The following is a 23,906-nucleotide window of genomic DNA, read 5'->3' as shown; positions in this document are numbered from 1 at the left end:
TCAGCCATGGTTGATTGTATGCATAAACCTGCTCTTGAGGACCAAGGGTATATAAACAAGCAACAACAATAAAACTCAGTCATGCATGGTTGATTGTATCCATAAACCTACTCTCTATCCATAAAGTCTCGAGGACCTTGTATATAAACAAGCAACAACAATAAAACTTAGTCATACATGGTTGATTGTATCCATAAACCTGCTCTCAATCCATAAACTCTCGAGGACCTTGTATATAAACAAGCAACAACAATATAAACTTGACAAGGGGCTTGCTCACAACCCAACACAAATTCTTGTAGCAAAATTAAAAACCAGTGAGAAGAAACAAGACCACCATGATCGCCCGCACACAAACAAGGCCGGTTTGTATATACATGCCGCAATGACTACTCAAAATGCCGACATGGCTAATGCACAACACTCCCATATACACAAAGTGCTTAAGCCTCCTCTTGGCCGGCTGATCCTGCAAATTGTTTAAACCCACACAATGGCAATGCATAAACTTGACAAGGGGCTTGCTCACAGCCCAGCACAAACTCTTGTAGCAAAAAACAGTGAGAAGAAACAAGACCACCACGATCGCCCGCACACAAACAAGGGCGGTTTGTATATACATGCTGCAATGACTACTCAAAATGCCTACATGGCTAATGCACAACGCTCCCATATATATTGGTCATGCTTGCATGTCTGACAAGCCTCCTCTTGGTTGGCTGACTAATCCTGCAATAATGGCGGATGTAAAGGCCCTACATGTTCATCACATAAGGGTTATGAGTATTCTTGATGCATAGACCTTTTCATAGATTCTGCCATCATCAAGCTTCACTGTGAAATGCCGTTCACTTCCTTCAAGTGACTCCTCATAGTCACACGCGATGATAGAACCTTTGACTGAGTTGTTGCCATCCCATAACTGCACCAGGTGGTCCATGATTTGAGCAGTAGAAGATCCAGCCAAATGCTTTTGAGATAAAGGCAACAAAGCATGGCATATATGGCAGCATATTATGCAAGATTCATCACCAAGAAGAGTCTTACTGCAACAATGAGGACAATAAATACGCCGCCATTTATCGAAGCGCACACGACTTCGTCCTCGTTGGTGTTTGTGCCCAGTAAACCTGTGAGTCTCCTAGTTTTGTTTGGCTGGGGCTACCATCGAGTGCATCCGAAAGAGGATCAATGATACTTGACAGCCTGCCATGCCCAAGCCATGTTTGTGTGACGTTGGCTTGAATTTGTCTAATGCTACCTCTACATGGCATGCTCGCCTTCTTTGGCTCATGGAGATTTTTCAGGTTCTCCATAGAGATCTTCAATTGTCCAAGAGCTATCTCCTTTTGCACCTATGTCCATGTGGAAAAATTATTCGAAAGCTGTTGCAAGATATCTCTAAACTCCTCAATACAAGAAACTATCTCCGTATCAACCCTGTCCATATCTTGCTCAAAGCTATGCATGTCAACACCCAATTCTGCGCCATCACAACCACTCTCTACCTCCAAATCCTGAGGACATTCTCGCATTCCATTGTTTGTAGGAACTTCAACAATTGCATGCAAACTATCCACAATAGGCAAAATTGCATGTAGCATCGGAAAATGGCTTTGTAGTATTAGGTGCACTCCGTATAGATGCTTGTATTGGGAGGACCAATCTGGGCAATCACAATAGGAGGACTATAAACTCACGTGATACCAAGTGTCCAAAGACATGCTCTGAATCTTGAATAGCAATGAAGATTCGTTCACCACCTGAAGCGTAGATGGATTAGACTCATATCGCTGAAATAACTTCTCCCCACCAGCTAGTGCTTTGGTCGCACTCTTTGCTTGAGCCATATACAGCAAAACGTTCAAAGTCCACTATTGACATACACACAATGAGCTTGTTTAGGAAAAGTAGCTGATATAAAAATGCAAGGAGAAAATGATTAATGCTCACCTAGCTCTTGCTTCTGCTTGAAGAACTCCAATAGAGTTCCTCCCATCCAGGTTCCACTCCTTGCATCACCAACAAGTGCATGCAATAGGTAAAGCACCGACCTATTTATCCTTGCATCCAACAAATTGTACTTAATGTACTGCCATAATCTCTCCACGAGATTTGTAGTATCCACATTGCCATGGACACAACAAGCATCATCATCCCTAATGTCTCTCAAGATAGCATTCAGCTCTTAAGGGCACTTATCTATTATAATTGCATTCGGCCGAATGCTACCCATCCTTGAAAATATTATGCAGATGGTCAATCCAAGGGAAATGCTCTCCTGACATGTCCCAGGGTCACATGTGCACATCATCAACCACACAGGCAATCCGATCCCAGCTTGATTAGGCAAAACGGATGCATATAATGGCAACCCATACACATTTGTCTTGAATGTGTTATCCACAGCCCATGCGTTATGTCGTGAGAAGCGAATACACATCTCCAACATCCAACTATCTTGAATGATGATAACAAATGGCTTCTGGATGTCTTGCAATGCATTTGGATTGTATGGCTGGACATATGCAACCTTTTAAAAGCAACAAGCATCTACATAAGGATGCAAGGACAACATATAAAAGTGAAAATGAAACTATTGCTATAAAAGAAGCTACCTTCCCATCAGCTTGTAACTTCAAAGCCTCCATATACATCCCCGACCAATCATTTTCTGATGCTCGACCTAAAGAAATATCTTACATCAAGAGAATGCTATATAGGTTGAGAGCATAAGCAATGAAAAGTACTACCTTGAAGTCGCAAGCTATTGCACAATGAACCATTCATGTTGAAATGAACATAGTGATTCCATTAGACTTTGAGATAATACAAGTTTAACATGTGGCCTTATATAGGCTCAAAAAAGGAAGGTGGTATTAAATGCTAAAAGTGATATTCATCACATGGAAAAAAGATCAAATAGCATGTGGCTATACCGAATAACATGTGACTACAAAGAAACATGTGTTAGGGAAATTTATGTAGTAGGTTGCAAGCATGCACATAAGGTGCATACTTACTATGCTTGGCTTTAGGGGTTGGTCATGTATTGAGTGTAAACTAAAGGCACACCAATATAGATTTCCTACAAATTGTCCTCTTCCAAGTTAGGGCAAAGTCTTTGGAAATGCAGGATCTTCTCCTTGGGAAAATCGAGGACTAGATGTTCCCCTTTGGAACATTTTGAGGGGTTTCATTATATGGTAAATATTACTTCAAAGAAATGCCTCACTGTTCAAGCAAGTTTCTTTTGTTCTTCTCTGGCCTCTCAAGCATGATATGCAACAACCTACCCACATAATTTGTAAATTAGCTACTGAAGTCCCTCTTGATTTTATGTCTCCTATCTCTATTCAAAAGTCTAACAAATGACAACAATGGAAATCTATGGTGCCTAAATACTATCAACCCTCTGGATTTAGGGTGAGGGACCTAGGTCCTAGTGTCCTAATATTGTCTTTGTTGGGGCTATCTCACCCCCTACCTGTGGGATCCTTGTAATGTTTTACTATCTATTTTTTTCCAATTTCACCCTCTTTAAAGAAAAAGGCTTTTTCTTTGCTAGAATAGATCCTCTAAAAATTACAAGCTTGTGTGTCTCTCATCCGCATACACAAAATCTTATTGCCATATTAGTGATCCACTTCCTAGTCAATCATGAACCTCAAATATAATGCAACATTTCAAATGCGCCTTGTGCAAAATCTTGAAAATCTCTTAGGAAATCAACTCTATTATGTCTCTAATGCAACAAAGTGACAGCCCCCCCCCCCCCCTCTCTCTCTCTCTCTCTCTCTCTCTCTCTCTCTCTCTCTCTCTCTCTCTCTCTCTCTCTCTCTCTCTCTCAATCCTTTTAAATATCATGAGAAACCATTGAAGGCTAATGATGTTTGTTGAATTGTGGGACCTCATCAAAGAGAGCGATATGGAACACCAACAGTGCACTTACGTTGGATGTGGGAGTACTTGCGGATACTTTTCCATGGAGGAGTCATCATATTCTATACGGAGACACGTCAAAGCTCGACTAGCACTCTACCCATAGTGATTGGCTAAAGATGGGAATTAGTATGCCAGAGAGCCTAATAATTAGACCATATAGTCACCTTTTCCTGGGAGATGGTGATGCTCTATGTGGAAGACTTACAACCCATCACGTAGGTTGTGAACAGAGTTGATATCTGTTAGAATTTGAATGTAGTAAGCTCAAGACTTTCTTGTTGTTGTGTATTACTCTGCTTCAACTTGTTTCCCTTTTATGGTCCCCAAAGGGTAACCCCGTACACAAATATGGATGAAGATATTAGAGATGTTGCTAGAGATCATGGAGCTATCATGTCACTTTCTTTGACATGATAGATAAGATATGCCACATATATGTTATTGAGGAGCTTTGGATTAAGAGGCATATTTTTTGGGAGGTGGTTGCCAGGTGGCCCTACCCCTTAATCAAGTTCCTCTTGCTTTCGGTGGCCAAAATAACACTCATCAAAATCGAAAGAATTTCTTGCTACACATCTTCCTCCCTAATCAAGAGACCAACCAATCTCCCATTGAACCCTCATATCTACCACTCTCTCCCTCTAGCTCTCTTTAGTATGCAGGTCAAGCGCAAGATGATGAGAGCTTAGGTGATTGTCGTTGAGAAACTGGGCCCAATTAAAGCTGCAAAGATTAGGTTTTGAATGGCGCGAGAGCAGTCATATGGGTATGGACTAGGCTTGAGGGTTATACTAGGGTAGCAAGCCGATTTCCCCAAATCAGAGCATCAACCTTGTGAAAGTAGTACAGATTATAAGAGGAAAACTCCACACCCACCACCATTTTCGCGGTTTGACAAAGGAAACCAGAAAGAGAATTTTTGTGTGTGCGGTAATAGAGGTGGGAATGTACATGATAATGGTTTATCGATAATATACATGGTAATAATTGCGGTAATATATTCGCGACTATTGCAGTGCCTATTACCATGCACATTATCGTGTTTATTATCGCTATACGGCTTTTCAAAAATAAAGATGCTCCTTTGGGCCAACCAAAATTAGGTGGCTCAAATGAGCATGTTTATTTTTGACTTGCATAAAACATATGAAATATCAATTGCATTTTGAAAAGAATAAAAAAATTAGTAATAAACTTTAAAATTACAACTCATACCTTACCTTTATAAATTGAGGCGAAAGAAAACAATACTTTAAAAAACTTACAAATAAAGCCTAATTTTGAAATGAGCTTTATATACAAAATATGAGGGTTTTTTGTGCCATATCTGCACTTGAAAAAGAGGAGTACATAAAAAAACTATATCCTAATTGTCTTCGTTGGATTGACGTTGGATTGCTTTGACTCTACACCAACAAAAAAAAATTTAGATAAATCAATAACCCAAATTAACTTTTAACATAATATTCATTGTCTACACTTACATCTTGTAGTGTTTCGACTACTCAATAGAATCACTCGCTCGCGAGATGATGGTTTCTAGTAGGACGGCTCAGAGTGATATTTTCGTAAGTTAACAATAACAAAAAAAAACATTAAGCTAAAACACCTTCTTATCCAAACTTGCACAATTAAAAATAACTTACATATTTATCTTTCCAAGTGGCTTTTCCTCCCGGATCATAGTGCGCGGGAGTTCCCTAGACCAAGCTTCATGTTGCTGATTGTGGGATGAGCTCGTTATGGCTTGCTCACTCTTTTCTTACATTGCCTACTCCCACTCTGCATCTGCCATGTTGCCACCACAATAGGTCCCGTCTCGATTTGCAACTTGGTTTGCTACTGCACGGTGGCATGAGCCTGCGCATCCTTAACATCCCAACGAGCTTGTTGTGCCGTAGGGAAAACAACTCTAACAGCAGCAATCCTTGCAGCAAGACCTGCAACATTCTCAACATCGCCTACATCCTCGGAACCAGGACGTACATCAATGCCCTGCACAATATTCCAGAGGCCTTTTGACACAAGAACGTGCTGCATCATATAAGCCCACATAGGGTAATTGTCCCCATCCAACCTGTCCTCAGCAGCAAACATCTTGAACACATCTGTGTTGTTGTTGTCAGTCATGGTAAATGTTGCACCTGATGTGAAAACTGCCCGAAAATAGGAGAAATGGAGCGGGAACAACACGTGCTATATAGCACAAACCGTAGAAGACTATGAGGCACCTATTTTGCAGAAAACGGCGCTGAAAAAAATTCTGCACAAATGACAAAATAGCCTGTGCAGTATTGCCTGTAGTGGAAATGGAGGCCGAAATGAACCCAAATAAAAAATCTGAGCAGATTACAAAAAGTCGAAATGAGCCCAAATCAAAAATCTGAACAGACTACAAATGAGCCCAAATAAAAAATTAGTTCGCGTGGTCTACAACTTTGCAGAAGGAAGTTTCTGAACGGTTTGGAAGATATGGACTGACAGCTGCACGGTGTTCGAAAAGTTGAAGATGATGTATGCATATTGTGGTGATTTGCTACATTTGGAGAGCTCGGATTAAGATTTTTCATTCTCTTGTTTTGCGCATTAATGTTTTGCTCTCAGTGAAGAGAGTGTGGGTTGAGATTTTCAACAAATGTATGTGCATATGTTGAGAATGCTTTGTGGATGTATGCATTCTTGTGAACTCTCAAGTTCGAAAGTGGCTTCATCACAGGTTATGTGCATTGACTTATGCGATTGAGCAGATTTCGGAAAGTGTGGTGCACGGATTTGCAGAGAGTTTTGTAGGCATATTTCGCATGATTGTGAGCTGAATTTTCAGCTGATTTGGATGCTCATTTGCCACACATTTGGTACATGCTTGATGCTCGTTTATATTGCCATGTGGATGTACATGATGTGCGCTTTTTGGTGGATGATATTCTTCGCCTTGCAATGGCATATGTGAGCTAATTTTCAGCTATTTTGAGCATCAATTTGTGCCATATTTTGGTTGGTTTGTATCCAAGTTATGCTAGTATATGTCTCGCTTGTAGAGTGCGGTTGATGCACTTTGTGTTTCGGATTACAGGATTGTTTTTCAAGTTTAAAGAGTTGAGACTTTGGGGCGCAGCTCATGTATGCTTGAGTGCGGATTTTGCGCATGATTTGCTCATGGTTTTGAGCATGTTTATGGCATGTATGTTTATTATGGTTAGATAGCCAAATACTGCCGAAAGTCCGTCGGATTTTTCTTGCGAGTTTATTTGTTTATGCGCATGGTATACAATCATGTTTTGATTGCATTTGACACTCAGTGGTTGCTTTGCCATAGTGTTTTGGCATCGCATTGTGAGAGTGTTTGCTCACCAAATTACGTCATTTGACATATATGTGGTAATCTCTTCAGGAGGGAGATTGTTAATGACAGTTTCATCGATTATCACATAGTGCTCTTGGATTAGAGCAGGTGTTTTGGCATCATTTGAGTGGTTTTGCTCATTTTGTTTCGTTACATTGATCGCCATATTTGCTAATACTTCTCTTAGACAACTTATGTTGTATTTTGACAATACTTGGTGTATGAGTTAGCCAGGCTTTGGCTATTGTCAGTTGATCAACTTATGCTTGATCTTGTCACTCACAGGTTATCGCCATGGATTTGGAATGTACATCATTGTCAGGGTTTGTACTTTTCCATACAAAGTTTGATGGTTTAAACTTTGAGCATTGGAAAGCAGATATATGATGCATTGACTCAGTTGGGCCAAGTGTTGCCACTACAGAGCATGGATGCTAGGCTAGAATCTATGACTGACAATGAGTGGGAGGACTTGGATGAGCTTGCACCTTTGACAATCATGTTACACCTTGGTGAGTCTGTCTACCACATTGGTTTGGATGCATGTACAACTAGAGAGTTATGGCAAAGATTGTGCAATGCTTTTGGCACAATGAGTCTAGAGAGATGCATACAGTCAGAGGACGACTGTGAAGACATAGAGATGTTGTGTGTTGGCATTGTGGTCATACAGGGCATTTACATAGGTGTTATTTTTGGCGGATGAGACAACGCAAGAGACAACACAAGAGGGATGCTATCACTTTGGATGATGTGGGAACACAAGAGGGATGCTATCACTTTGGATGATGTGGGAGCAGATGTAGCGTATGTGGCTATGCATGACGGAGATGTCGCCTTTGCTTCCATGTTTGCTCTTGACTTTCTTATGTCGGTTTTTGATGACACATTACCTTCACATTGGATACTAGATGTGAGTGCTAGGTTTCACGTCACGCCGAGTCGTGAGTGGTTTAGTACATATGCTAGTGGTATGCTTGGACATGTGTGTCTAGCTGATGGTTCGGTGCATGACATAGTTGGTGCAGGAGATGTTAGACTATTTTTGCCGAGTGGTGCATCATACGTGTTGCAAGATGTACGCCATGTGCCAGGTTTGACGCAGAGCTTAATCTCTATGAGTCAGTTACGAGATAGCGGATGCTAGGTAGTGCTGGATGAGCACAGTTTCAGATTGCATCGTAGACAGCTAGTCATAGCGAAATGTGCTAGTGTTGGCACGATTCATGCGATGCGAGTACGCCACGTACGAGACGACACAGTCTTCGTGAGTACGCGGCTATGCAAAGAGACAAGGCATGTCTCCTTTGCGGATAGGTTGCATGATGATCTAGTTTGTGAGCATGTTGAGCCAGTTGTGCGGACAGTTGTGCAGCAGGGCATGTCATTCGTGGATATGATGACATATATGGATGGCTTGAGTGCTGAGGATTCAATTGTAATTCAGTCATTCATGGATATGCTTAGGCCAGAGGCTAATGTGTGTGAATTAGCGCTAGGAATTGCGTTTGCCACAATGCAGGGTTCATGACAGACAGATGCTCTTGGTACGCATGTGACATGCGATGGATACGAGGATGGATCTCAGGGATCGGAATTCGGGTTTTAGGGTGATTTTCATGAGTGAAGTTCTGAGCCAGATTTGACTGAGATGGTCAGATTGGCAAATATTGCTAGGATTGCATCAGCATTTGGGAGTCTCATGTATGAGATACTGATCTCAAGACCCGAGATTGCATTTGCAATAGGTGTGTTTGTAGTGGGAGCAGTTAGTCGTGCAGTGACTGACGTTGACCTTGAGCATAGGAGCACTTTGCAGCGTATGGTGAGATACCTGTAGGATGTGTGCGGCTTTGATGAGGAGTATGGTGTCGATCGCTCTATACTTTCTCTATGATTAGAGATGGATGCACACAGATTCAGTGAGCCAGTGGTCATTGGTGTTGGGATTAAAGCCCAAGTGGCCTCTTATGCGGATATGGCTGGCCGCCCGCCTAACTCACTTCCCTCTAACTCTTTGTATATACTAACTTATACTTTGTGAATACTAAGGTATTGGAGATAACCCTTCTAACAGTTCTCTGCGTACTGTACTGTGTAAGCTCACTGTGTGTGTGTGTGAGAGAGTCGACCCACGCTCCGCTCCGTGACTTCAATTGGTATCAGAGCCTTGGTTCAGTGCGATTTTGCGCAATCGCGCGCGCGCGCACTTTTCTGGCAGATTCTGGATCCGGAGTTCGAAAATTCACACTCGGCGTTCCGGGAGCGTTTCCACTAGGCAACTTGGGGTTTACCCCCCTTTCGAAGCCGTTTATGCCCTCAGAATTTCGTTCTGAGCACTACAGCAGAAGATAGATTTCAGCCGCAAAGATATCCGTCTTGTGTAGATTGGCAAGCAGGAGGTGGCCGACATCAATATCGGCATCGACATACATCACTCATTAGTCTTCAGAGCATCATCTATAGACCAGGTTCTAGGGGAGGTGTGGCCATACGACGGCTTGACACCACTGGCATGTATTGCAGATTGATGTACTGTGATTGTGGGTCTGCTAGTTGTGAGTCACGCTAGCAGACAGACCGCCGCAGCGGTCATAGGACAGTGATTGGTCTATTATAGGATGTATGCTAGTTCTGGGCAGTTTGCTGAGCCATCTGAGAGGGTCGTGTGTGAGGTTTTTTGAAGCCAAGCACTGGGGGCTGGGTTACCCAGTGTGAGGTGGGTTAGGTTGCCGGAGTTCCCCTCTACACGCATCCTCTTCGGCAACTTTTATCCCTTAGGATGTATGACTTTGTGTAGACACTGGATTGCATCTTATGCGTCAGGCCATTGAGGCATTGTTCAGGGTTCAGTCTTGAGACAGATACAGGTTCTGTCATCACCCAGAGAGGAGACAGTGTATGCTTACAGGATTTGTCACTGGTCAGCTATTTATGATTGTTTTTGAGCTATCTTTTGGTTCCCAGAGCTCAGTTTACAGGGGAGACTCTGTCAAAAAATTTTCAAAATACTGACAGTTCCTGAGGAGAGGTGTTCAGCTTGTTGATTACAGCTTGTTTACTGTGTACAGAGGCCAGTTTACAGGGGAAACTCTGCCGGATTTTTCTCAGGAGTAAGCAGTTTGGAAGATATGGCATCTTCTCAAAGTGAGACTCTTTACAACATAAAGAAGCTGGATGGCACAAACTTTCCATTCTGGAAGAAGCAGATTTGGCAGGTTTTGGTGCAGAAAAAACAAGTGACGCCACTGAAGCTCAAAGGGGAGAGACCAGAAGGTATGGCTGAAGATGAGTGGGAAGAGCTTGACGAGTTAGCTTGTTCCACAATCATGCTGACACTGGCAGAAAATGTTTACTTCAACGTAGCAGAAGAGACTACAGCGTATGGCGTATGGCAAAAGCTATGTGGTATGTACGAGAAACAAAGTGCTGCTTCTTAGATTTACTGGCTCAAGAAATTGGTGGATTTGAAGATGAAGGAAGGGACAGCCATGTCAAATCTTCTGAATGAATTTCACACAATTTTCAGCCAGTTAACAGCACAGGAGATAGTCTTTCCAGATTCAGTGAAGGCTATGTTTCTCTTAATCACTTTGCCAGACAGTTGGGATACTTTTCGTACAGCGTTAAGTAATTCTGTCGCGCCAGAAGGTCTTACAAGTGCCAATGTAGAAGGCAGCTTGCTCACAGAGGAAGTGAACAGGAAGAACATTGACAAAGGCAAAGGCAATAGTGCTTTGGTCGTTCGAGGGAGACAACAGTTTAAAGAGAAGAAGGGTAAGAAGGCACAAAACCGAAGTAAGTATCGTGATTCGAAGTCAAAGGATGACATAGAATGCTACCATTGTGGCAAGAAGGGTCACATGAAGCGAGACTGTACGAAGTGGAAACAAGAAAAAGGAAAAACAAAGAGTTCTGAGCAAGATGAAAAGAAGAGTTCAGTGAAGATTGAAGAGGTGAATGTCACAGGATCTGGTTCAGACAGTGATTCTGGTATAGCAGCTGGTCACATCTTCCTTACAAGCAATCTTGATTCTGTTTTCTTGACTGCAGAGGATGGACATGCTATGAGTGATTGGATTATCAACTCAGGGGCATCTTTACATGTGTCTCCGCACAAAGAGTGGTTTACATCATATGTGGCTACTAAAGATTATGTTAGACTTGGCAATGAGCAGGTTTGTGACATACTTGGAGTGGGAGATGTGCATTTGAAGTTTCAGAATGGCTCTTCTTTATGGCTCAAGAATGTCAGACATGTTCCAACAATCCGAAAGAGCTTGATTAGTACAGGGAAGTTGGATGATGCGGGTTATGTGACAGTTTTTGGGAACAACGCTTGGAAGATCTCCAAAGGTTCGATGACTGTAGCACATGGCAGCAAGTCAGGAACTCTGTACACTTTACATGTTTCAGAGGTTAAAAACCATGTAATTAATGTGATTGAGCAGCCAAGTGTGTCACTGTGGCATCGTAGGTTGGGACATATGTCAAAAAGAGGAATGGAAATACTTTCTCATTATGGTTATTTTCCTGGCTTTTCATTTCAAGATTTTGAGTTTTGTGAGCATTGTGTTTATGGTAAGCAAACACAGGAACCGCACAGATCAAAGAGGAATCGTAGGGACGAACGGTTAGCTCTTGTACACAGTGATCTATGTGGACCAATGCCTAGTTTGTCACTAGGGGGAGCAGCGTACTTTTGTACATTCATAGATGACTATTCTCGCAAAGTATGGGTTTACTTCTTGAAGCACAAGGATGAGGTGCTCAAGGTCTTTAAGACATTCTTGCAGCTGGTGGAGAATCAGAGTGGTCAGAAGCTGAAGTGCTTGAGAACTGACAATGGTGGAGAGTACGTTTCCAAAGCTTTTCAAGACTTTTGTGAAACAAAAGGGATTAAGCGGGAACTTACTGCACCATATAATCCTTCACAAAATGGGGTTGCAGAACGTATGAATAGGACCATACAAGAGAAGGTCAGAAGCATGTTGTCAAATGCTGAGTTGCCTGATGGATTTTGGGCGGAAGCAGTGGCTACAGCAGTCCATTTGATCAACAGGTCTCCTAGTAGGGTTTTGGATAAGAGTGCAGTGGCCGAGATGCTATGGACAGGCAAGGCACCTTTGTATAAGCATCTCAGAGTCTTTGGTTGTGAAGCTTATAGCCATATTCCTAAGGAGTTCAGAAATAAGTTAGAACCAAAGAGCAAGAAGTGTATATTTCTTGGCTACGGAGAATCGGGGGAGATGGGTTACCGGCTTTGGGATCCTGAGTCCAGAAAGCTTATTCGTAGCAATGATGTGCATTTCAATGAAGCCAAGTTTCACGCTAAGCCAGAGAAGACAGAGGAGATCTGAAGAGTTGTCTTCAGGGAAGATGGACCTAGTGCTAGCACATCAAGACAGCATGGTCAGGCTCAGGAACAGCCTATAGTGGCTAGAGAGGCAGAATCAGTTGTGGTGAGACATTCTGAGCGTGTCTCCAAACCACCTGATCGTTATGTGCCATCTCTAAATTATGTCATGCTCACAGATTGCGGAGAACCATCTTGTTACAAGGAAGCATTACAAGTGGTTGACTCGAAAAAATGGTAGTTGGCCATGCAGTCAGAGATGACAGCTCTGCATAAAAACCAGACATGGAAGTTGGTTAAATTACCACAGGGCAAAAAGGCTCTACCTTGTAAATGGGTTTACAGGTATAAGATCACCGCTCATGATAGTCAGCCAAAGTACAAAGCAAGGCTTGTTGCCAAGGGCTTTAAGCAAGAACAAGGCATTGACTTTGATGAAGTCTTCTCTCCAGTGGTCAAGATGACTACATTGAGATGCTTTCTTGCATTGGTTGCTATATTGGATTTGGTGTTGCACCAAATGGATGTCAAGACAGCGTTCTTGCATGGTGATTTAGATGTGGAAATTTACATGCAGCAGCCAGAAGGGTTTGTTGAGAAAGGCATGGAACATTTGGTATGCCAGTTGTTAAAGAGTCTTTATGGCTTAAAACAATCACCGAGGGCATGGTACCATAAGTTCCACCAGTTTATGCTTTCTCAAGGCTACAAACGTAGTGAGTTCGATCACTGTCTATATACAAAGAAGGCTAAGGATGGCAGTTGGCTGATCCTTATTTTGTATGTGGATGACATGTTGATTGCTGGCAAACACTTGGAAGAAATTTCAGCTTTGAAGTCAAAGATGGCAAAATCGTTTGACATGAAAGACATGGGTGAGGCAAGTCATATACTTGGTATGCGCATTGAGAGAGACATATCAAAGAAGTTGATTTGGTTATCTCAAACAGAGTATATTGACAAGGTTTTGCAACGTTTCAATATGGAGAAGGGAAAGGCATTGAGTGTTCCATTGCCACCATATGTGAAACTTAGCAAACAAGATTGTCCTGTGTCTGAGGAAGAAAAGGCTGAAATGGATAAGATTCCATATGCATCTGCAGTGGGTAGTTTGATGTATGCAATGATTGCTACACGTCCGGATATTGCATTTGTAGTGGGAGTGGTTAGCAGATATATGTTAAATCCCGGCAAGAAACATTGGGAGGCAGTGAAAGGTATCATGAGATACTTAAAACATACAAAGAGGATGCGCATATGCTATGGTAGTCAGGATTTGAGTGTCAGAGGATACACTGACTCAGATTATGCAGGAGACTTGGATAAGAGGAGATCTACATCAGGCTATGTCTTTACATTGGCTGGAGGTGCCATATCATGGCGATCTCGATTACAAGATTGTGTTACGCAGTCTACTACAGAAGCTGAGTATGTTGCAGCAAATGAGGCATGCAAAGAAGCTATTTGGCTTGGTAGATTGGTTGCAGACTTGGGAATCAATGCAGATATGCCAGAGTTATATTGTGATAGTCAAAGTGCTATACAATTGGCAAAGAATCCAGTGTTCCATTCGAAGACTAAGCATATTGATGTGAAATATCACTTCATTAGGGAAGTACTTGAAGACAAGCAGATACAACTGCTGAAGATCCACACCAAGGACAATCCTGCTGATCTACTCACAAAGGGACTTCCAGGAGAGGGCTTTGTGCATTGTCGTGAGTTATTGGGCATTGGATAGATGGCAGCCATGTAAATCTTTGTACATTTATGTTCATAGATTTACAGTTACTTAAAGTGCCACATTGGACTTTAAGTGGGAGGTTGTTGGGATTAAAGCCCAAGTGGCCTCTTATGCGGATATGGCTGGCTGCCCGCCTAACTCACTTCCCTCTAACTCTTTGTATATACTAACTTATACTTTGTGAATACTAAGGTATTGGAGATAACCCTTCTAACAGTTCTCTACGTACTGTACTGTGTAAGCTCACTGTGTGTGTGTGTGAGAGAGTCGACCCACGCTCCGCTCCGTGACTTCAATTGGCTGAGGTCATACTTGTGATAGCCTTGTATAAGTTTTGTACGGTTTTCTTTTCTCTCTCATGGCCACATTGGCCTTTACGTGGGAGGTTGTTGGGGTAAAGCCCCATGTGGTCAGTTAGGCTAGGTGCCTGCCCACTATAATTATTCATCATGTACATAATAGAATAAGGGGGCTCACATGTAGAGAGTGAGTTTTAGCCCCTGCAAACACAAGGTCTCCTCTTCTCCTCTCTTCTCCAGTGCTACACACACTCACACACGCTCTCGCTCGTGCACTTCAAAAAATAGAGACTAAATGTCAAAGATGCCCCCCCTTTTATAAAAAAGAAACTAGGTCTGACACAAATAGCCAAGTCTGTCACAATATACATCAAAACCCCAATGGTTCAATCTATCCAATAAAATACCAGTAGCAAACCTTACCATAGTACACAGTAGCCAATCCCACTTTTTGGATACATGAGTTTGGACCAATATAAGCCTTCAACAAAATAGAAAAGGCCTTTATGAGGCCTCTATAGATACCCAATATTATCCTTTCCAACTCACGATATTGATGTCAACGGGTGCTAGCTCCATTGGTAGAGTCATAGCCTATGTGCCTAAGGTCTTGGGTTCAATCCCCCCTTGGCGACCTGAAGACATGTTCTAAGTCCTTAGGGACTGTTCCCATATGCGGGTGTGTGTGTGTGATGGGATTCCTCTCTCCCTACCTGTGAGGCCGTTGGACGTAGGGTGTGTGCATGTGTTTCAAAGTGCTTGTACTCTATAAAAAAAAATTCACTATACTGATACAACATCTCTTTCCAACAAGTTTATGATAAATGACGTCGAATAGTAAGCCTCATACCACATCCAACACACTAGTACGGATAAAAGAAGCTCCTTCGTAGTGAAGCTTGACTAGACTATACCAAACTTTTAACAAAACTCATTTACCTTAAATGTAGAGGGCTCTTTCCACCTTCTTAAGAAGCTTTGTCATGGTGATCCCAAGAATGCAAAGAGAAAATGCAAAATGCATACAACAAGGACTAAGTAAGCACCACCAAGATGAAGGGGGATCACGGGTATCATCTTTATGGCGGCTTGGAGGTGAGGTTGTTGTGGCAGATCTTTGTGTATCCGCAAGTGGACCTGGGCAAGAAGGGGTGGCCTACTGATGAGATCCTTGTTACAGGGAGTTAAGCCATGGATAATGGTTTCGAATGATGAGAGGGTGCCTACTTGAAAGAGGTGCATGACCATCAAGTATACCCGATGGGCTTTAGAGTGAACCCGAAAGTATGGCCTTTTTTAATACTTGTGTATGTTCGGCCATGGCCATAGTTAGATGGGTTTATTGTCCAGTCCAACACCCATTATTGGTCGTTTTTTAAAGCAAATTTGTTTTAGAGGGGGTTCCAATCTTATGAGTATGTTACTGTGTCCAAGTCATGATGCATTGTTGGCACTGCCTGCTTGCAGGGAGTGATATAGGCATGGTGCCTATGAAATGTTGTACACAACTTTTAGGCATTTTGAAGCTATTATAAGATGTTGCGTTTCAATGTCCCTTTGGATCCACGCTTGTAATAAAAATAGCAGTTGCAAGAAAAAAGCAAATTAATTTATCGACAACAACAACAACGCAAAGAGCCTCAAGCAGAGACGACAAGGTATGTTGTTATAACTCCCACCCCCCCCCCCCCCCCCCCCCCCCCCCCCCCCCCCCCCCCCCCCCCAACAAGCAGTGCCGCTGTTGGCACGTTAGTGACAGCCTTGTTTTTGTATTGAGTGATTTTGCTCGATTTAGATCTTGGTGCCTGGAGTTCTTTTCTTGACTTAAGGGTTTAGTCCCACAGTGCTAAAGGTCATTTTTATAAGTATGTATGTAGGCAAGCTTTGCCTGACCAAGGGCATTGTGCCTATCAAGTCAGATGTTCATACTAAAAATCGGTGTCGCTTGTCAACGAAGAGCACAACCGTTGATCTTGAATGTGAACTTGATGTAAACAGTGAACTCGTTGTGAACTTGAATGTAAACTAGATGTGAACTTTGCAAACCATGTGTATTGTATTATTGTGGTGTGAACTCATCATAAACTCAGTGTGAACTAAGATCGCCGGGCTAGTAATGCTACCAGTCTACCAAAGCAATCTACTATCTACTAACATAATATGGCGGAAGGGGGAGCCCTTTACACGTGTCGCAATCTACGATCTGAAGGCTAAAGTCCAAAACTAAAAAAAGCCCCTTTGCATGTGAAAGAGGGAGAGAGGGGGCTTCGGCGGCCGGCCGTACTAGTAGTGTAGTAGGACTGTAGGAGGTTGAGAGGTTGAATCCCACTCAAATCCTACGACCCAGGATCAACAATGATTATTTTCTTCTGTTAGGAACAATGTTTTTCTAGCCCTGAGATTCGGGTCTTTATCGAGGGCGAATTTTTAGCAGAAATGTTCAAATTTATGTGGAATTTTCCTTGTCAGACACCGTTTTCACCTTTTCATAAAAGTGGGTCAAAGCGGGAAGAGAGAGAGAGAGAGAGAGAGAGCCCAACTGTTGCGTGGCTAGGCTAACGTAAGTTTAAACGTCAGACATGGTTTTCACCTTTTGAGAGAGAGAGAGAGAGAGAGAGACGCCGGGGCACGTAAGCCTAAAGACCGTGGTCACAAGAGTCGAAGAGGTCGAAGGGGTCAAAGCATGTTGCACACATCTGGTTGGAATCGGTAAGCTTGCCAGCGTTGAAGGAAACGAGCGTACGTATCTTACAATTCAAGGCACCTCCGGAGTCTCTCCCTCTCTCTCTCTCTCTGCCTATACTTACTTCTCTTCAGCATCAGATCAGGCAATTCAATCTTCCGAGTTTGTCGTGCATACCTTCAACTGCTACCCCTTTGATTTCTAGGAACTAGCTGCCCATTACATAGCTCGATCCTCTCTCTTCATCATGATGAGTAACCCCTCATCAGATCAGAAGAGAGTAAGCGCTCTTCCTGCCCATCTCTACAGCTTCCCCTCCAGCAGCCCATCAAGGTTCTCTACCAACCCATCAAGGTTTGTCACTAACCCACCTCAACAATCTCAACCCTCAGCGGAATCCTTCAACCTCAATAGACTTCCGGCACCCTTCGTTGCATCTCCCATGGAGAACCCGCGGAAAATCGAGCTCTTCTCCCCTCAGTATTTCGCCGGTTGTGCAGTTGGCGGTCTCCTGGCTTGTGGAATCACCCATCTAGGGGTCACCCCCTTTGATGTAGCAAAGGTCAACATCCAGATAGACCCCATCAAATACAGCGGCACCGTCGGTGCATTCCGAACTATCATTCAAGAACAGGGAGTGCGAGGACTTGCGCGGGGTTGGGCGCCCACTTTGGTGGGCTATAGTGCTCAAGGAGCAGGGAAGTATGGGCTTTATGAGTACTTCAAGAAGTATTACACAGACCTTGCAGGGCCAGAAGCAGGGAAGAAGTACAAAACAGCCCTCTATTTAGCAGGGTCTGCCTCTGCTGAGATAATTGCAGACATAGCCCTTTGCCCATTCGAAGCTGTGAAGGTAAGGGTGCAAACCCAACCAGGGTTTGCAAGGGGGTTAGCAGATGGGTTACCAAAGCTAATGCACATGGAGGGTATAGCAGGCATCTATAAGGGTATGGGGGCATTATGGGCAAGGCAGGTACCTTACACAATGATGAAGTTTGCCACTTTTGAGAACACAGTGGAAGCCTTCTACACACATATTGTTCCATATCCGAAGGAGGAATGCTCTGTTTTCACACAGCTTGGGATTAGCTTCACTAGTGGATACATAGCAGGGATTGCTTGTGCTGTGGTTTCTCATCCTGCTGATAATCTTGTCTCCTATTTGAACAAAGCAGAAGGAGCCACAATGGGGCAAGCCTTGAAGGAAATGGGGTTGTGGACCTTGTTCACTCGGGGCTTGCCGTTGCGGATTGCCATGATCGGCACTCTCACAGCAGCACAATGGAGTATTTATGACTCAGTCAAGGTGTTCTTGGGCATTCCTACAACAGGAGGTTCAAGCCAGGAATCGCTGCCCTTGCTAGCTTCATAACCTACACCCTTAGTTTAAGATGCCTTGCTTGGAACCTATTCTGTTCATGCCAATAATAACATGCTAACTTCTAGTTAGAGAAGGGAGCATTCTTTGTAGATATTGCAATATATTTTTGACATGAAATTGTTTTGAAAGATCACCTTATAAAGTTCATCAACCATTAAAAGTACTAGCTCGCGCTTACTCGTTTATGGCGGGTCTCGTTCTCTCTTACCAACGGTACAACGGTAAGGCCTCTGACGGTGCTTGAGCATGCCAACACTATCTACATAAGCCCTACATTGAGAGAGAGAGAGAGAGAGAGAGAGAGAGAGAGAGATGTGCTTGATGCCTTCCTCTCTTGCTCGTGGACAATGGTGTCTTTTCGCTATGAAAGTTTGAAAAAATTTACCGCGATGTAATACCGCCGCTTTACATCGCGGTTTGTAGAGAGATGGGTTGGCCAAAGAAGAGAGGGAGACAATAGGACATTTTTTTGCACTTCAAATATTACCACCGATATTATCGTGTTTATTGCAGCGGTTATTCTCGCAAATATTACAGCGGTTATTACTGACATCCTTTGGCGCTAAATCATTCAAATTTGGGTATTTCTCTTTGTTATTCTTATGAAATTTTTAAAAAATATGATTTTAAAATTTTTTTAAAAAATAAATGATATTAAAACATGAAATGATGGCTTAAGTTACACAAGGCATGTGACCGCTATGTGACAAATGTTGGGCCACAAGAAAAACATGTATCGTGTACGAAATAGAAGAAGCTTACACTCTTGCCCTGTTGGGAGAAAGAGGAGACCGGTTGCTTTGACAAATTCAACAATTCATCATAGACTTCACCAACAACATGTCACCTTCTCTCCCAAATCCAAGTGCACGCACACATACCTAAACTATACAACACACTCACAACAAGAGAATAGATTGACAAGGACAGAGTGTAAGATAGTGTAAAAGATTTAAACATAATTAAGGAGTACAAGCATAACACAAAACATAGCATAAGAGAGAGGGAAAGGAAAATTGAGAGCATCTACACAAGAAAGACTTAAAATCTTAGCTCCAAACTCCATTGCACCCCTTCTTGTGGAGTTTGGTATTTAATTTATTATTTGAGTTTTGAGTGTCAAAATTGGAGGCCCCTCTTTTACAAATAGTCCACTTTAGTACTTGAGTGGAGCATATCACTTACTGCATATCCCCTAAGGGTGAGTTCTCACTAGAGCTATTTACAATAGCCATAGTGGCTTATTGAATAAAAAGTTTAAAATATTGTGCTAGGATAAAATGGCAGAGAGGGTTATTATTTGTTGGCGCCTCTTTTTCAACTCCTAGAATTCCAACAAATCATCATCAATTCACTATTAGTAAAAACAAATAGACAGCACATAATTAACCATTAAGCAAGCTATCCCAATTGCAGTTAACCACATACAACAGGAGGGTGCCCAAACGCATACTGTCCTCACTTGCTCAATAGAGAATCAACTGCAGCTTGAGTGATGGAAAGTGTGGAGAAGGTTCGGAAAGTTACGAAAAAACTTTTCAGACATCATCCTCTCTAGGGTATCCTTTGAAAGTCGAAAGACAGCGGTTATAAAACCATTCCAGTGTGTGTGATGGTGGTCTCGAGATCAACTATTTATGCAATGATTTGTTCTTCTTGGTCCATAAGAAGTGAAGGTGGATCTTCATAAATGTGACGTGTAGGTAGGGGTCCTATGAAAGGTCTTAAGAGACTAATGTGGAAAACATTGTGAACGTGCCAATGTGAAGGTAAGTCTAAACGAAATGAAACATCATTCATTACAATAGAAATTTTGAAACGACCGTAAAAACGAGCAGTAAATTTAACAAAAACATTAGTATCAACACTTTTGATCCTTTCTTTTTCAATGCGGAGCATAACATAATTACCTTCCTTAAGCCGGTATGTCTTAAGGTGCTTGTTAGCATGCTTAGTGTACAGTTCATGTGCATGTTTACACTTGCATAAACATCATGAAAATTAGCAGTAAAATCATCAACGACAGGCACAACATTAGAAAGACGTGAAGAAAGAGTAAAAAGAGAACAACCATACATAATTTCAAATGGAGATTTACGTGTGGCAGTATGAGTGGTGTTGTTATATGCAAACTATAGAATATGTAGGTAATCATCTCATTTCTTGGATTGAGAAGAAACATAAGCTTCTAGCAAATCAATGATAGTGCGATTACTGATTTCGGTTTAACCATTAGATTCATGATGGAATGCAAAAGTAAAATCAAGTGTAGTTTCAAGATTTCAAAACGGTAGTCCAAAAAGCACTACAACATTTTGAATCTCGATCAGTTATAATGACTTTAGGTAGACCATAATGTGGAAAGACAGCTTTAAGAAATAGAAATGCAGCTTGATGTGTTGTGAGTGTTTTCTTACAAGGACTAAAGTATGGTTATTTAGAAAAACAATCAATTACAGTCCAAATCATTTTATGCTTGTGAACAGTAAGTGAAAAACCACTAGCAAAATCCATGGAAATGTGTTGCCAAAGTTTTGTAGGAATGGAAGAGGGTGTAACAGTCCCAATTCTTACATGTTGCTCCTTTGATCTTTTGACAATTAAACAAGTTGAAACATATTGTTTAACATCAGTTTTCATAGCAGGAAAATATAATTCACGACATAAGTTTTGAAAGGTAGTAGCAAATCCTCTATGTCCAGCATATGATGGTTTGTGCAATTCTTCAATTATTAATATATGAAAAGGTTTAGTTACACATAATTTCTGTTAAATTTTCTTGAATAGTGTATTCCAAAAATGTGTGCATAAATTTACAATCATATGCAACCATGTGGTTTTGAATCCATCATCTTGTGCATAAGTATCAGGCATCGAATCAAATGAAGTATATCTAATGGTTGATAGATTATTAAGAGAGGGACTTCAATTCAAAGCACCAGTTACAACATTTTCCTTACCAGGTTGGTATTGAATGTTGGGTTGATAACTTTGAATGAAAGCAACTCACTTAATATGTCTATCATATATTAAGGATTGAAACAGTAAGTACTTCATACTTTGTTAATTGATTTTGATGATTAGATCAATACCCATTAAGTAATATTTTTAAAATTTTCAAAGCATGTACAACAACAATCAACTCTTTGTCATATGTACTAAATTTTTCTTTAGACGGTTAAATTTACAACTTTCAAATGCAAGTGGATGGTTATCTTGCATAAGAACTGCATCGATACATTTTTCACTAGCATCAATGACTACGACAAAGAATGGTCTATCAAAATTAGGCAATTGAAGTACTCGTGTATTTATCAAAGCATTCTTGAGTGCATCAAAGGAACTTAAGACATATTTATGAATTTTGGGAATTATTCAAGTCCCATTTTTTAAAATGACACTCAAAGACTTAGTATTTTTGTGTAGTTTGAGCTATCATCTATTTACGGACACACTTTGTCCCATTAAAGTATATGCCTTGACACATATCTTTAGGGGCATCATGTGTGTTTATTTAAAGATACATCAACTACAATGACATCGGAAGCATGAAGGAAGCATGACATTAAAGCTAATTTGTATTAAACACCATTCTTCATATGAAAGAAATGAGTTAAACCGATAGCTCAATTTTGTGACATAATTAAGGTGAAAGCTTTGGCTATATCAACGCCCGAAAGGCCCAAAAAACTATAAAATACTCAAAAATGATTTTTAAAATTGAAGGAACCTTGGAAGAATGTGGTGTTTAGAAACACCAAGATAAAAAAACAAAATCCAATTGCAATATTACCCCATGATATCCAAGTATTTTACAAATCATCCTTAGAAAATATAAAATTCCATTAAAAAAACTATGTCAATAAGCTCAATGACTACAAATACATCCTCAAACCTGGCGTTTTCTCATGCATGGTTCCAAGCCTACAAAATAAATGTCAATCCCTTGCTAGTTAGCTACAAAGGGATTATGCGTGTCGCCTAACATATGAAAGTGCTACACTAGGATAAGGAATTTTGAGCATCACTTGGAACTACTCAACTAGGAATCTATTACAAGGATTGTTGTGGTTGAGCATCATGCAATAGCGCTTCACTATGGTTTGTGATGGCTTTGCTCTAATTAGTGAGGCCCAAAGTTAAGTTTGATCCTCCCATAATATGTTAATGGTAGATGTGCGTAGATGTCACTCAATTGACGATTGATTCCAAGAAAAAATCTTTGAAAGAAGGCTCTTTGAGTAATATCACATAGCAAATTTCACAAAATGTTGTACAATTATAAAATGCTTTTAGAGAAAGACACAAGATACTCCAACAAAAACACTTCTTGAAGGACCCTAAGTTTCACAATTGATCAAATCAATACACTTTTTGATCTTTCAAACTGACCATAAGTTTCACAATTAATCAAATCAATATACTTTTTTATCTTTCACACTTTGGGAGTTTGTTGCTACATAAGAAATGCATCATTAAACTTGGTGTTGCAAATACTCTCAAAAGCATTCCCAATTTTTTCAATAGCTACAATGTTTTGAGGGGCTCCATTGTCCTCTTGTGCATCCTCATCACTCGCACGACGATCCTCATTATCTTCCAATATTGTCTTTTGCACACTCACCATCCACAATTGGACTAATTTCTCCAACATTGTCTCCCCCCTTGCATGGTCAAAATCCGCAACTTCTTTAACTTCGCTATCATTTGCGTTTTCTAAATTATCATTGTCTTCATTTTCATCACCATACTCTCCACTACTTTGTTGCTCTCATTGATGTCAAGATTATTGAGATTTTATTTTTTTGCATCATCCAACTCCACTACTTGTCTTAACATGATGCTTAGCTTGCCCCACACCACTCTTACAAGGACAAATTTCTCTCCAAAAGAGTAGAACATTGAGATCTTAACTTCATTGCTTCAAAATTGTCTTTACATAGAGTGATGGCCGTTCTCTTATTTAACACGATTTTCTTTGATACATCCCCACCGCAAAACATTTCTAGAACATGGGTCTATTCAAGATAAAACCTTGTAATAGGGACATCAATGAAGCTTCTATCAATAAATTATTGATTCTTTCCACCAAACCTGAGAAAAGGGCTCTTTTTGTAGGAGCATTGTCAATCACCTCAAATCTATCAACCTTGCT

General features: G+C 41.3%; 1 pseudogene; it reads left to right on the top strand.

Annotated features, from left to right (window-relative positions):
• Positions 1-17,385: 17,385 nt before the first annotated feature.
• LOC147431340 (mitochondrial phosphate carrier protein 2, mitochondrial pseudogene) lies at positions 17,386-18,868 on the top strand (annotated as a pseudogene).
• Positions 18,869-23,906: the final 5,038 nt, after the last annotated feature.

The sequence above is a fragment of the Adiantum capillus-veneris genome, chromosome 21 (assembly GCF_014529385.1).
Source record: "Adiantum capillus-veneris isolate H3 chromosome 21, ASM1452938v2, whole genome shotgun sequence".
NCBI classification, from domain to species: Eukaryota; Viridiplantae; Streptophyta; class Polypodiopsida; order Polypodiales; family Pteridaceae; genus Adiantum; species Adiantum capillus-veneris.
The sequence above is the reverse complement of the archived record's forward strand: the minus strand, read 5'-3'. Positions and strand labels throughout refer to the sequence as shown.